The following is a 12,920-nucleotide window of genomic DNA, read 5'->3' as shown; positions in this document are numbered from 1 at the left end:
ATATTTGTAATATTTATTGACATTCAATATGAATATATATATATATATATTTATATAAGTTAAACCAAATAAAAAAATATATTTTCTATTTATATATAAATGATAATATTTTTAATAAAAACTAAGATTATGTATTATATATTATTGTTATAATGATATTTTATAATATTTAAATTTATATTAATATAATTATTAAATATCTAGCATTGTATTATATATTATTACAACAAGATATTTTATAACATTTGAATTTGAATTTAAATATATCAATATAATTATTATATATGTGGTCTTATATTAAATATTATTATAATAATGCTATTTTATAATATTTGAATTTATATTAATATAATTAATAAATATCTATTTTTAATTAGTTTTAATGGTATATTCCGTTAAATATTTAGAATATTATGTTAAAGTTAGCAAAACAAACCGTTAAAACTAAGAATTTCTATTATTTACACACTTTTTATATAGAAGAGATATAAGCAAAAAAAACATGCATGTTTTACTTAAAATAAATATATATTATGCCACTAAAAAAATTAAAAAAAAAAACAATAAATTCTTCATATAATTTAAATTCTTAATAAATCATTATTCATATATAGCTTTATTTATACTCAATCGAAACATACTAACATAAAGTTTTCTCATAAATCCACTTTTTATTTTTTAAAAACTTTGATTGTACAATTTCAATTTATTAGTATATCTCTTTTATTTCTATATAAAAAGTGTATAGATAAAATAAATTTTTGGTTTTAACCATTCTTTTGTCAACTTTAACGAAATATTTTAAATATTTAACGGAATATACTTTTAAAAGTTTTTAATAATAAATATTTATTAATTATATTAATATAAATTCAAATATTATAAAATATCATTATTATAATAATATTTAATATAAGACTACATATTTAATAATTATATTAATATAAATTCAAATTCAAATGTTATAAAATATCGTTATTATAATAACATATAATACAAGACTAGATATTTAATAATTATATTAATATAAATTCAAATGCTATAAAATATTATTATGAGAATAATATACAATCTTAATTTTTTACTAATTATATTAATATGAATTCAAATATTATAAAATATTATTATTATTATTATTATTATATTTCATACAAAATTAGTTATTTAATGGTTATATTAATATAAATTTAAATATTATAAAATATCATTATTAAAATAATATATAATACATAATTCTAAATTTTATTAAAAAAAGTGATCATTTATATTTTAAAACAAAACATGTTATTTTTTTTATTTGACCTAACTTATATATATATATATATATTCACATTGAACAACAATAAATATGTAATAACGAGGGTTATTAATTTCTTATAAGCCCCTTAAATGTGACTATTGACCATGATTTTGACCAACGACGAGTAGACGCAAAAACGTCAGTAAGCTTTGAATAGAAAATAAACGACACAAATGATTTATAGTAGCTCAGCCCCAATTTGTTGGTAATAGCCTAATTCACTTGGAGTTGTGATATATGTACCTACACTTAAGGTCAGATGAAACTGAGCCAACTGGGTTTCTTAAGAATAAGCTGACAAATACAATGTTTCTCTCTCTAAGTTCTCTTAGAAAATGTCCCAAGAATTCCCCTAGTAAAAGTTCCAAGAATCCCCCAAAAGGATGCTATGAGCTCTTTATTTATAAGCTTATGGATCGTACATGAAATTTCTTCTGTTTTGAATGAGTCCTTGGTTGTTTTAACCAAGTTTAATTGATAAAATAATAAACAAATTTAGATTACAACAATATGGCTACTACTTCGGGATATCTGAGAGATTCACGCGGTAGTTACGGGCAATTCAGGTTGTAGTTGTTACTGAGATTCGTAAAAAAGTCACTGGGCAGCTAACTCTTGAGACTCTGACATACCCGGTCAGCTAAATATTCCATCTGATGTAGCTGGTTGGGTAAACCTCCCTTCTAATATTGTTGGTCGGGTAAACCTCCCTTTTGATGTTCCTGGTCGAGTAAGACTCTCACTGACAGGGTAAATTCATACATGGTCAAGTGAATCACTTCCTGGCCAGGTAAATTCTTACCTGGTCGGGTAAATCACCTGATGACCAGATAAAACAATCTTTTTGGCCAATGTTCTTCCGACTAGTGAAATGACGACTCTGTAGGTCATCTTCTAACCCTTACACTTCCCTTGGCCAACACGCTCATTGACCATTATTGTGCCACTTGATGACCATGCATTGCCACATGTCACTTCTGATTGCCATGTCATTGAACTGCAATTTTAGTGATAACATTTTCTCCCAAGTTTATTATATGATTTTCTCATATGATAAAAATTTTCTCCAGCTGGTAGTTATTCAAAAAATGTTACCACGATTTTCGCCAACGACGAGTAGATGCAAAAATGACAGTAAGCCTTGAATGGAAAATAAATGACACAAATGATTTTATAGTGGTTCAACCCAAATTTGTTGGTAATATCCTAATCCACTTGGAGTTGTGATATATGTACCTACACTTAAGATCAGATGAACTTGAGCCAACTGAGTTTCTTAAGAATAAGCCGGTAAATACAATGTTTCTCTCTCTAAGTTCTCTGAGAAAATGTCCCAAGAATTCCCCTAGTAAAAGTTCCAAGAATCCCCCCAAATGATGCCATGAGCTCTTTATTTATAAGCTCATAGATTGTACATGAAATGTCTCCCGTTTTGACGGAGTCCTTTGTTGTTTTTACCAAGTTTAAGTAATAAAATAATAAACAAATTCAGATTGCAACAATATGGCTACTACTTCAGGATACTGAGAAATTCACGCAGTAGTGACGGCCAATTCAGGTTGTAGTTGTTATTGAGATTCATAAAAAAGTCATTGGGTAGCTAACTCTTGAGACTCTGACATACCTGGTCAGCTAAATCTTCCTTCTGATGTAGCTGGTTGGGTAAACCTTCCTTCTAATGTTTCTGGCCGGGTAAGACACTCCTTGACCAAGCAAATTCAGACCTGGTCGGGTAAATCACTTCCTTGACAAGTAAATTCTTACCTAGTCGGGTAAATCACCTCCTAACCAGATAAAACCATCTTTTTTTCCAATGTTTTTCCGACCAGTGAAATGACGACTCTGCAGGTCATCTTTTAGCCCTTACACTTCCCTTGGCCAACACGTTCATTGACCATTATTGTACCACTAGATGACCATGCATTGCCATGTGTCACTTCTGATTGCCACATCATTGAACTAGTAACTAATAAGAGATTTAGCGAATACCACCTAGCCGATCTGACCACCAAGTTAGCCCCTTGATTTTCACACTTGGCTCCTCGAAACCTCCTAGCCACTTAGGTTCTTAGACTCCTCTTAACCTCATAAATGATCGGGTAGCATTGACTGCCTTGGCTTGAATAACTTTAGACAACCGGATATCTTGGGGTGCCTTGGCTCCTTGGACTCCTGCTAACCAATCGGGTCTTTGGCTCCTCGAAACATGATCATGTGCTTGGTCACACACCAATCGAGTGCCTTGACCCATGCGCTCCAGTCGATCGAATCACAAATCACTCGGGTGCTGTGACTCCTAGGAAACCCTCAGCTGCTTGGACATTCTTGGCCCCTTCGGACCCACTTAGCTACTCGGAAAAACGCCTTAGCTACTCAGATTATGCATCCAACCACCTAGTTTTATGCGTATTTATCCGAGCACAAAAACTCACAGTTCAAAAACTCATAGCACAAAACTATAGGCCTAATGCCCCCGAACTCATAGTACCCAAAACAATATATGTTTTCATTATAAATTGCTTAAAAGTGCTATCACTACTAGAAAATGTCTTTATCTGGGTAATAATTTTTTTTTTACTGCTCAGAGAAATTTTTGACTGGGCAATAAATTTCTTTACTTTCATCCACTTTTGTTTAGTTTACTCACCTCCCCGTATTTTTTGTAGATGATCGTTTCAACTACAGGGGAGGTGACTGTAATGACCCAAATTTCCTAATAAGGCTTAGGGCCTTGATTAGGAGGCCGGGAGGGCCATAATTGATTTATTATGCAATTAAATGATTATATGCATGTTTAGGTGTATTAAATATGCATGTGAACTCATTTCTGATTAATTGGGTGATTTTCATATTTTGGCGTATATGTGGCATGTGTGTGGTGCATCATTATTATTTGGTTATGCTAGGGTTACTCAGCACGAGATGATCCTAGGAGGTAAGCTAGTGGGAAAGTCACAACATGATTTATAATTGACTCGGAGTGAGTCAAGGGGTAGTTAGCACATTACCGGGTTATTGGGTAATGGGAATTAATATTTGAGGATAAATTGGGAATTAGTAAGACCAGGGGAAATTCTGAGAGTTTTGACTATTTTACCCCTGGGGGGCATTTTCGGGACCCCGAGCCTTAGGATTTGCATAGGCTTCTTAAACTTGAAGTAACCTGTTAAGAAATAAAAAGAACGTTCAGAACGTTCTCTCTTCCTCAAAGTTCCATTTCGACACCCGATCGCATTTTCGAAGGAAACTTGAGTTCTAGGACTCGGATTCAAGAGAGGATCAAGGCATAGCGATTCTAGGGAAGATTAGAAGCTTATTAGCAGGAGGATTTAGCGAGAAACAACATAATCAGAGGTGATTATAGTTTTAAATTCTAAGTTTTTAAGCTTTGATTGGATTTTGTGTTTTGATGAGTTTTTTGGATGAATTAAAGCTTGGGTTTGATTGATTTTGGGAGATTATGATGTTTGAAAACTTTAATTTTGAGATTTGGATAGGTTGGGGTCGGATTTGGAGCTTTGAAGCTCGAAGAACTCAAAGAACACGAAGCTGAGAACCCAGAATTCTGGGTTGGGCGATGTAGCGCTAGGATAGTAGCGCTACAGTGCTAGGTGCCCTGTTTGGTGGAGTTTGGGTATGTTTGTAGCGCTGTAGTGCTACACAGTCTTCAAAATGTGGTTTTGACCAGAGGGCTCGAGGGATGATTCCACCACCTTGTTTGGTGGAATTGGAGGTCCCCAGAGCGCGGGATTGGGTTTTAAAATTTGAACTCATTGAAACACCGTTTTATGGTTGTGACTGGGTTATCCCTAGGGGCTTGGAATTAGGATCATGCTTGTGGCTCATTTATTGGTAACCTGTGCTTGGACCAAAGGTAAGAAAACTGCACCCAGTATGTTATGCATGTGATGCATGAGCGTGGAAGCTCAATATTCCATGCTTGTAAAAGATCTAACGCAACAATGTTTGGAACCCTTTTTATCCCTCGAAAGGATGCCTGAACCAACCGTACTCCAAATGACCACCTCGCCTTGGGCACGCACGAGCGCCCCAGACATCTTGAAGACATGCCATGCTCATGGGAGAAAAATGCGAGATGCCCCCGTCTCATGCGCATGCCTCCAAGCTGCATCCCCCCACGTGATGCCTCCGTCTCACATGAATGGCTCCTAGTCATGCCCCTCGCGAGACGCCTCGCGAAGTGTGCTCGCAGCTGCATCGCACCCGCGCGGAGTCACGGTACAAGCCTCGCGAGACCTCCTGTCTCGCGCATGCGCACCCAGCTGCGTCGCGCTTCACCTCATGCCTCAGCGAGGCCGTCTCGCCCCGTGCCTCCATGAGGCCACCTCCCTTCGCACCTCAGCGAGGTTATCTCGCCGCGTGCCATCACCTCGCCCCCGTCTCTCCCACGCACCAGCCGCGCCAGGGGCCTCGCGATAGACTCCCCCACCTCAGCACATCATATCTGTGCCACTAGGGGTTGCCTACATAGTGGGCCTCATTGGAGGGGCCTAGTCTCTCCCCTTGAGATAGGTGCTGGTGACGGGACACCACTCTTACTGCGGGTCTAACATGAGGTAAGATCAAGGACATCTTTAACGCACCCTTAAGAACGAAGTGGGGGAGCCTCATAGTGATTCATGCAAAGTCAGAAGGAGTCAGAGTACGGACATAATATTCTTGCCAGACAGGTAGTGGTCGTATAAATGAGGTACCTGTTGTGATCCTCACCAGCCCATCTTTGACACCCGTACAAGGTAAGTAGTGGAGGCATAATCGAGTACAAAAGCTGAGGTGTTCCCACAAGCTCTGACCATGTACTAGAGCCAACACCACTACATCTGATACCACTATCCTGATAGTGTACTTGTGTACAATCTGGTCCCCTAGACTGCAATGTATCAGGGGCCATAAGAGCCCCCTATAAAGGGAACCCCTCTTCAACATTGAAAGGGGTTGGAAAAATTACTGTAGCATTGCACCATAATCAATACAAACTGATTTCACCATTTTTTCTCCTGCAATTATTCTTGGAGTTCCTACTTAGATTTCCAAAGCTTTTCTTTTGATAATCTCTACGTTGCAATTTTTCTAACTTAACTTAGTTGACGAGTTCTCACCGTCAACAATGAGAAACATGTGATTAGGGCGTGACATGATTATTGAATATGAGATTGATCAGAGCTTGAGTCTCTGTAATTGTGCATGATCATAATTATGCTAGTCATTGTTAAGTAAGCATGCTGAATGCCCTACATTTGGATATTTGACATATGATATATGCCTGGTTGCATTAGTTAGAATCGGAAATGGTGTTGATATTAACTGTGAAGCTGGACTCATTAGTCAAGTTCGGCAGTAGTACTGAGCACTGGTCGTATGGTATTGGCTTAAGAATCAAAAATCGTTTTAGCGTGTTTAACGCAAGCCGAAAAGATTAGATCTAGTCGACATAAGCATTGAATGACTTATAATGAACATTAATGCCTGACCTACCTCAAAATCGATGAAAATTAAAAGCACTTGTCTAGTCAAATGGCTAGTTACTTAGAGCCAGGGCCAGAAGGCCCGGGTGACTCACATGGCTATGAGCTTCAAGCCCTAGTATGATTATCAGAATCTCAAGTGTTAATCACTCATCTGATTAGGGCTATACGCCCCAGTATGATTATCAGAATCTCAAGTGTTAATCACTCATCAGATTAGGGCTACACGCCCTAGTACGATTATCAGAATCTCAAGTGTTAATCACTCATCTGATTAGGGATACACGCCCCAGTATGATTATCAGAATCTCAAGTGTTAATCACTCATCTGATTAGGGCTACACGCCCCAGTATGGTTATCAGAACCTCAAAGTGTTAAGCACTCATCTGATTTGAGCTATATGCCCCAACATGGTTATCAGAACCTCAAAGTGCTAAATCACTCATCTGATTAGGATTGACTTGATAGTCATCCACACAAGAGGGCAAGTTCCATCATCATTATCTGGACTTATTTGCATGCATGAATGGGGCTATTATTGCTAGGCATGCACATTATGATTTAGTAACATGTTATTACTGTTTGTGAGCATATTGAGTATTCTTGCTGGGCTTCGGCTCACGGGTGCTATGTGGTGCAGGTAAAGACAAAAGAAAGCTGGACCATGCTTCAGTTGGAGATCTTAGGTGACGATGTGTACATATGCGACTGCTCGACCGCCACGACCGAGGGTTTAAAGAGGAACTAGGGTTAAATCCTATTTTAACGCTTAGGTCGACTGGTTGTAAATCTTTAGTTGTAATTAACCTTTAAATTATATTTTTGGGATCACAATGTATACATTAAAAGTTTTAGTGAAACATTGTATCTTAACCAAAATAATTTATCCTAAACTGCTAATCATACTTAGTTACACGATTATGGCCAAATGACTCGATTAGCGAGTTTAGCATTGTTTAAAATGCACACTGTAACTGTCCCTGGGTAGTAGGGCGTTATAGTGACAACGAAACAGACTCTGATTCTTCATCTCCCAAGTCAAGTGACAACCCTCCGAGCAGTGATTCTTCTTCCAAATCTCCAAGCAAACGAACTCTCGAAGACTGTCTTCGCCATCTCAAGACAATCCTTCCTCGATCATCTTTATACTTCCTTCACGAAGAGCAGTTCCTTAAGCAACAATGTTAGCACCAACCAATGAGAGTGAAAAAGTCCAATCGACTTCCTCAAGATCAAGATCCCCTAGTAGCTCATAGAGCGACACAAGCCTGTTCCAAGCCTCCTCGCCCAATTCAAAAAACTAGTAAACCCAAGAGAAAGGATACAAAGACTTTTGCAACAGAAATCCAACAAACTGCTACACTCACACCGAGGAAAGAAGAAGATTGCTTGCCTTCATGGTTTGTAGCTAAGGATTCTAAGCTAAACTCCAAAATGCTTGATAGACACATTTAGATTTTGGGGCTTGAAGGAGTGAATGTGGTATGTTCACACCCAAACCAGAGAGCCAATAATCCCATTGGAGCCTATTGTGCCTGGTCTAGGTATCACATTTATGCAGGAGCTACTATCCTTTTGCATCCCTTCTTTCGGTCAATAACGGATTAATTTAATGTTTCTCCCTTCAAGATTGCTCCAAACGGGATACAAGCCTTGTCTGATCTATACATTCTCTACCACTTCCATGGATGGAACCCACCTACCCTCTCATGAGGTACACTATTTGTTCGATTTTAGGACCAATCCTAGCCACAAGAATACAAGTTTTTCCACCTCTTTCATAGGCAGAAATGGGTTAAGTATCTTCACGGTATTGCCCATAAACCAAATCCTAGAAAGTATTATACGTAATACTTTCTTACTCCAGACATTAAAGCCAACAACTTGGCTTTTACTCATGCGGGCCCTTTTTACCAACCTCTCCCGACCAGGGAAATGCATTCCTGGGCAGAGGATCTTGCTAACATGCCCATTGGGGAGAAGGATGTTGAGCAGTTGGTCACCTTGGAGAATCTTCGACTGGCGGGGTTGTTACAAAACAACCAAGACATTGTTGTGGGTAGCACTACTAATGAAGAAAACACGACTGACCAGTCAAATGTAGATACCAAACTAGTTATTGACCAGTTCTCTCTTGAACCATCTCCTCAGCCATGTTGACCAGGTGATCTTATCATTAGAGAACCTCTTCTTGAAAATCCTCATCGACCCACCTTCCCTACCAGGCCTAGAAAAGGAAAAAGCATTGAGCTCCTCTGAGAAGATAGCTCATCGTCGGACGACGAGGACAATATTTTCGATGAACTTATGAATTCACGTTTTTCTATTAATACTAACCACAGTTACGTTTTGAGAATGATTGTGATGAAAATCTGTAGAATTTTTATTCACTTATGTTTATTTCTCATTCCCACTGACCATGTTTTAACTTTACTTTTATGTAGATCCAGCCATGTTCAAGCAGTTCAACATTCCCTCTGCCCAAAAGAGGAAGACTGGTGAAGGTAGCAGCTTGAATCCTCCAAGAAAGATTCGGGAGGACTACACCGCCCAATCAGGGGAGACCATCTAACAAGTTAGTCACTATCCTGCACTTGACTCCTCCATCTATTCCACCTTCTACCAGCCTACAAACTACCCGACCAGGGGCTGAGCATAAAATCCGAAAAACCGAAAAAACCGGATAAACCGACCATCCGAACACCGAAAAAACCGAAACCGATTAAACCGAACACCGAAAAAACTGCCAACGGCGCAAACCGCCACTGTTCGGTCGGTTTGGAAATATTGTCCGGACCGACCGAACGGAACCGAAACCGACCGAGCACTATTATATATAATAATATAATATTATATAATTATTAATTAAAAAATAAATAAAATCTGATATTTTTTTTACTAGGCATCTCTTCTCTCGGCTCGGTTTCTCTATCTCTATCATCGCATATACTCAGCTCAGCCCCTACGGTGTCGCGGCGATCCTTCCTCTCTATCTCCTCCCTCCGGCGACTGCCCAAACGAACGGAACAGAACAGCCAGCCTCTTCCTCTCTGTCTCTCTCATCATCTCCTCATCTCCTCCTCTTCCTCTCTGTTTCGCTTATCCCTCTGCCTAAACGAAACGAACGGAACGGACCGACACCGAGCGGCAGCACTGCCCAGCCCAGCCCAGCGCACTCCGGCGACTGCTTCAGTCACGGACGAGGTATTCAGCTTCGTTAAAACAGAGATTGAGATATATATATCATTATGAATATATATTGGAATTATATACTGGCTTGTCCATTAGAATTATATACTGGCTTGTCAATCCCAGTGGCCTTCCAAAATCCAGACCCCGTCACTCGATTTGGTCTTATACTGTTCTTGTATTTTCTCCCTCTTTTGCAGAAAAAGTACCACTCTTTTTCTCCAGCAGTACACGATCCCTCTGTATGTGTAATCATATATAATAAGTCTTCATACATATACATATATATACATATAAAGGTTTTCATGCACGTCAATACACTTTTACATTATATATATATGTATGTATGTATTAATTTAATTTTGATTTAATCAATAGAGCAGACAATCCCCCAGGAAGAAAAAAAACAAAAGTGAATTTTATTCAATTTTTTTTTATTAAAACATAAAACAATAAAAGCATAAAAATGGAAGGGAATTGGTATATAGATTTTGAATGTAGTCCTGTTCTGGTACAGTGTAATATATGTCTAATTTCTTCAGTATACGGTTGTGTAAATTTTTTTATTCAGTATACGGTTATGTCTAAAACTTTAAAAAAAAAATAATAATAATAATCAATTCGGTTTGGTCGGTTTAACCGACCAAACCGCGGTCCAAAACGGTCGGTTTTTTTTTAAACTGGTTTGGTTCGGTCGGTTTTTGGATTGCACCAATCCGGACCGAAAACCGAATTCTGGATTTTTTGTTGTGAAAAAACCGCCCAAACCGACCGTTGCTCACCCCTACGACCAGCCAGCTTAAGCGAGCTCCTTCACATTGCTGGTGAGTATGGCGAAGAGTTACTAGACCACACTCTTCACCACGCAACGACAACTCAAACCTTTGAGACTCTACCCCGGCAAAGCGTTGAGGTTGTCCTTCACAAAGGCCTTGCTGAAATAATGAGTGTAAGCATCTTATCATAAAAAGCATTCACTTTCTTATCGATTGTTCTTATTCTGACTACTTTTCCGGTTATTTACTCTAGGGACTTTGTAATGACCCAAAAATCCCTAATAAGGTTTAGGACCTTGATTAGGAGGCCGGGAGGGCCATAATGGATTTATTATTCCATTAAATGATTATATTCATGATTATGTGAATTATATTATTATATGATGATAAATGCATGCATATGGGTCCACTTTTCATTATAAGGGCATTTTGGTAATTTGGCCCGTTGAGGGCATATTTGTATATTTTCATACATGTTGGTGAATTATGAGTAAGACCACATCATAATGTGGATTTGTTCGAGCCATTTGGCATAAGAAGATCTTTGAATGCAAGTTATCGATTTGGTCATAACAGGGTTAATTTCGTGGCTCGTGGTGAGTCTCGGGGTAACTTGAGGATTAGTACATTACTGTAATGCCCTAAAATCCCTAATGCAGTTTAATGGCTGGATTAGTAGGCCGGGAGGGCCATAATTATTTTATTACGCCATTAAATGATTATATGCATGTTTATGTGAATTATATTATAATATGATGTTAAATACATGCATGTGGGTCTACGTTTCATCGCAGGGGTACCTTGGTAATTTGGCCCGTTGAGGGCATATTTGTATATTTTGGTGCATGTTTGTGAATAATTGTTGACGCCACATTATAATGTGGATTTGTTCGAGCTATTCGGCATGAACGATCTTTGAATATTAACGATCGGTTTGGTTATAACAAGCTTAAGCTCGGGGCTCGGGGCTCGGGGTGAGTCTCGAGGTGTTTTGGTGATTAGAGTGTTACCGGGAATTAAAGGGTAACATGATATAAATTATTAGTATTTAAGAATATCAAGAATAGTAGGAATTAGAGGGTATTATTTATGATTAACGAGATAGGTGGAAAAGGACGGTCTTACCCTTGGGAGTCTTTAGAAACTTTTATTTGACTTAGGGGCATTTTAGTCTTTTTACCCCTAGGATTGGTATATGGACTGAAGGCTGTAGAAAATAGAACCAAAACAGAGTTTGGTTACCCCCCTCACGTTCATCATCTTCCTCTTGTTTCCTTTGGAGTATTTTATTCCAATTTGAAGAACTAAGCTAAGGAATCAAAGTTTGGAGCTTAGGACTTTAGTTCAACCATTGAAGAGGACTTAAACCCAGCTTGAGCTAAGAATCTATCCATGAAACCTTAGTTATGCTCTGTTTTTCTTATGGTTTTCAGTTGTGAAATCTAAGGTGTTAAGTTGAGAATTAATGGAAGTTTTTGGAGGAAGTTCACTTGGGTTTTGATGCTTGTACGGCGGGTAAGTTGTGGTAGCAATTGGGGGCTTTGCTTGGTGATGTTGGGGGAGTTTTGATGAGATTTTGGATTGAGTTCTAAGGGAGGAAAATAGGGTTTTTGACTGAGTTTCAGGTGGGGCCGTGACTCTGTTCTAGAGCGTCGCGACCCAAGAAATGCTTTTTGCCTTCTCGGTCACGAGGATGTATCATCTAAAGAATAATGGCTATTTATTTTTTTACAAGAAAAGAAGGACACAAGAAAGTATTCATACAACTCAGTGATGGACTGTATAAAGTATCAAATGTTATGTCTTCAAATTAACATTTTAAATGATGGGAATAGTTAGCAGTTGTCAATCCAATGTTAGATTGAGTCATTGAATAGTTATAAGGACTTAAATTTTTTAGTATCTTGGATATAATGGAGATTGTATATTTGTGTATTTAGGCAGTGACCTAAAATTCCAAAGGATGAACTGATTTTAAACCAGATAGAAGTCTTCAAAGATTGATGTCATAATCTGTTTCTATAATTGAGGAGGAAACACATTAATCTGGAAATGTGTTGGACATTTCAGGATTATATGTTTCACCATAGAAGCTGAAATGTAACAACTACTGAGCAATTAAATAAAGTATTTGATTTAGTTGAGTTCTTTGTCATTCTTGAAAAGGG

This window comes from Humulus lupulus, chromosome 2, assembly GCF_963169125.1.
Source record: "Humulus lupulus chromosome 2, drHumLupu1.1, whole genome shotgun sequence".
NCBI lineage: Eukaryota > Viridiplantae > Streptophyta > Magnoliopsida > Rosales > Cannabaceae > Humulus > Humulus lupulus.
The sequence above is the reverse complement of the archived record's forward strand: the minus strand, read 5'-3'. Positions refer to the sequence as shown.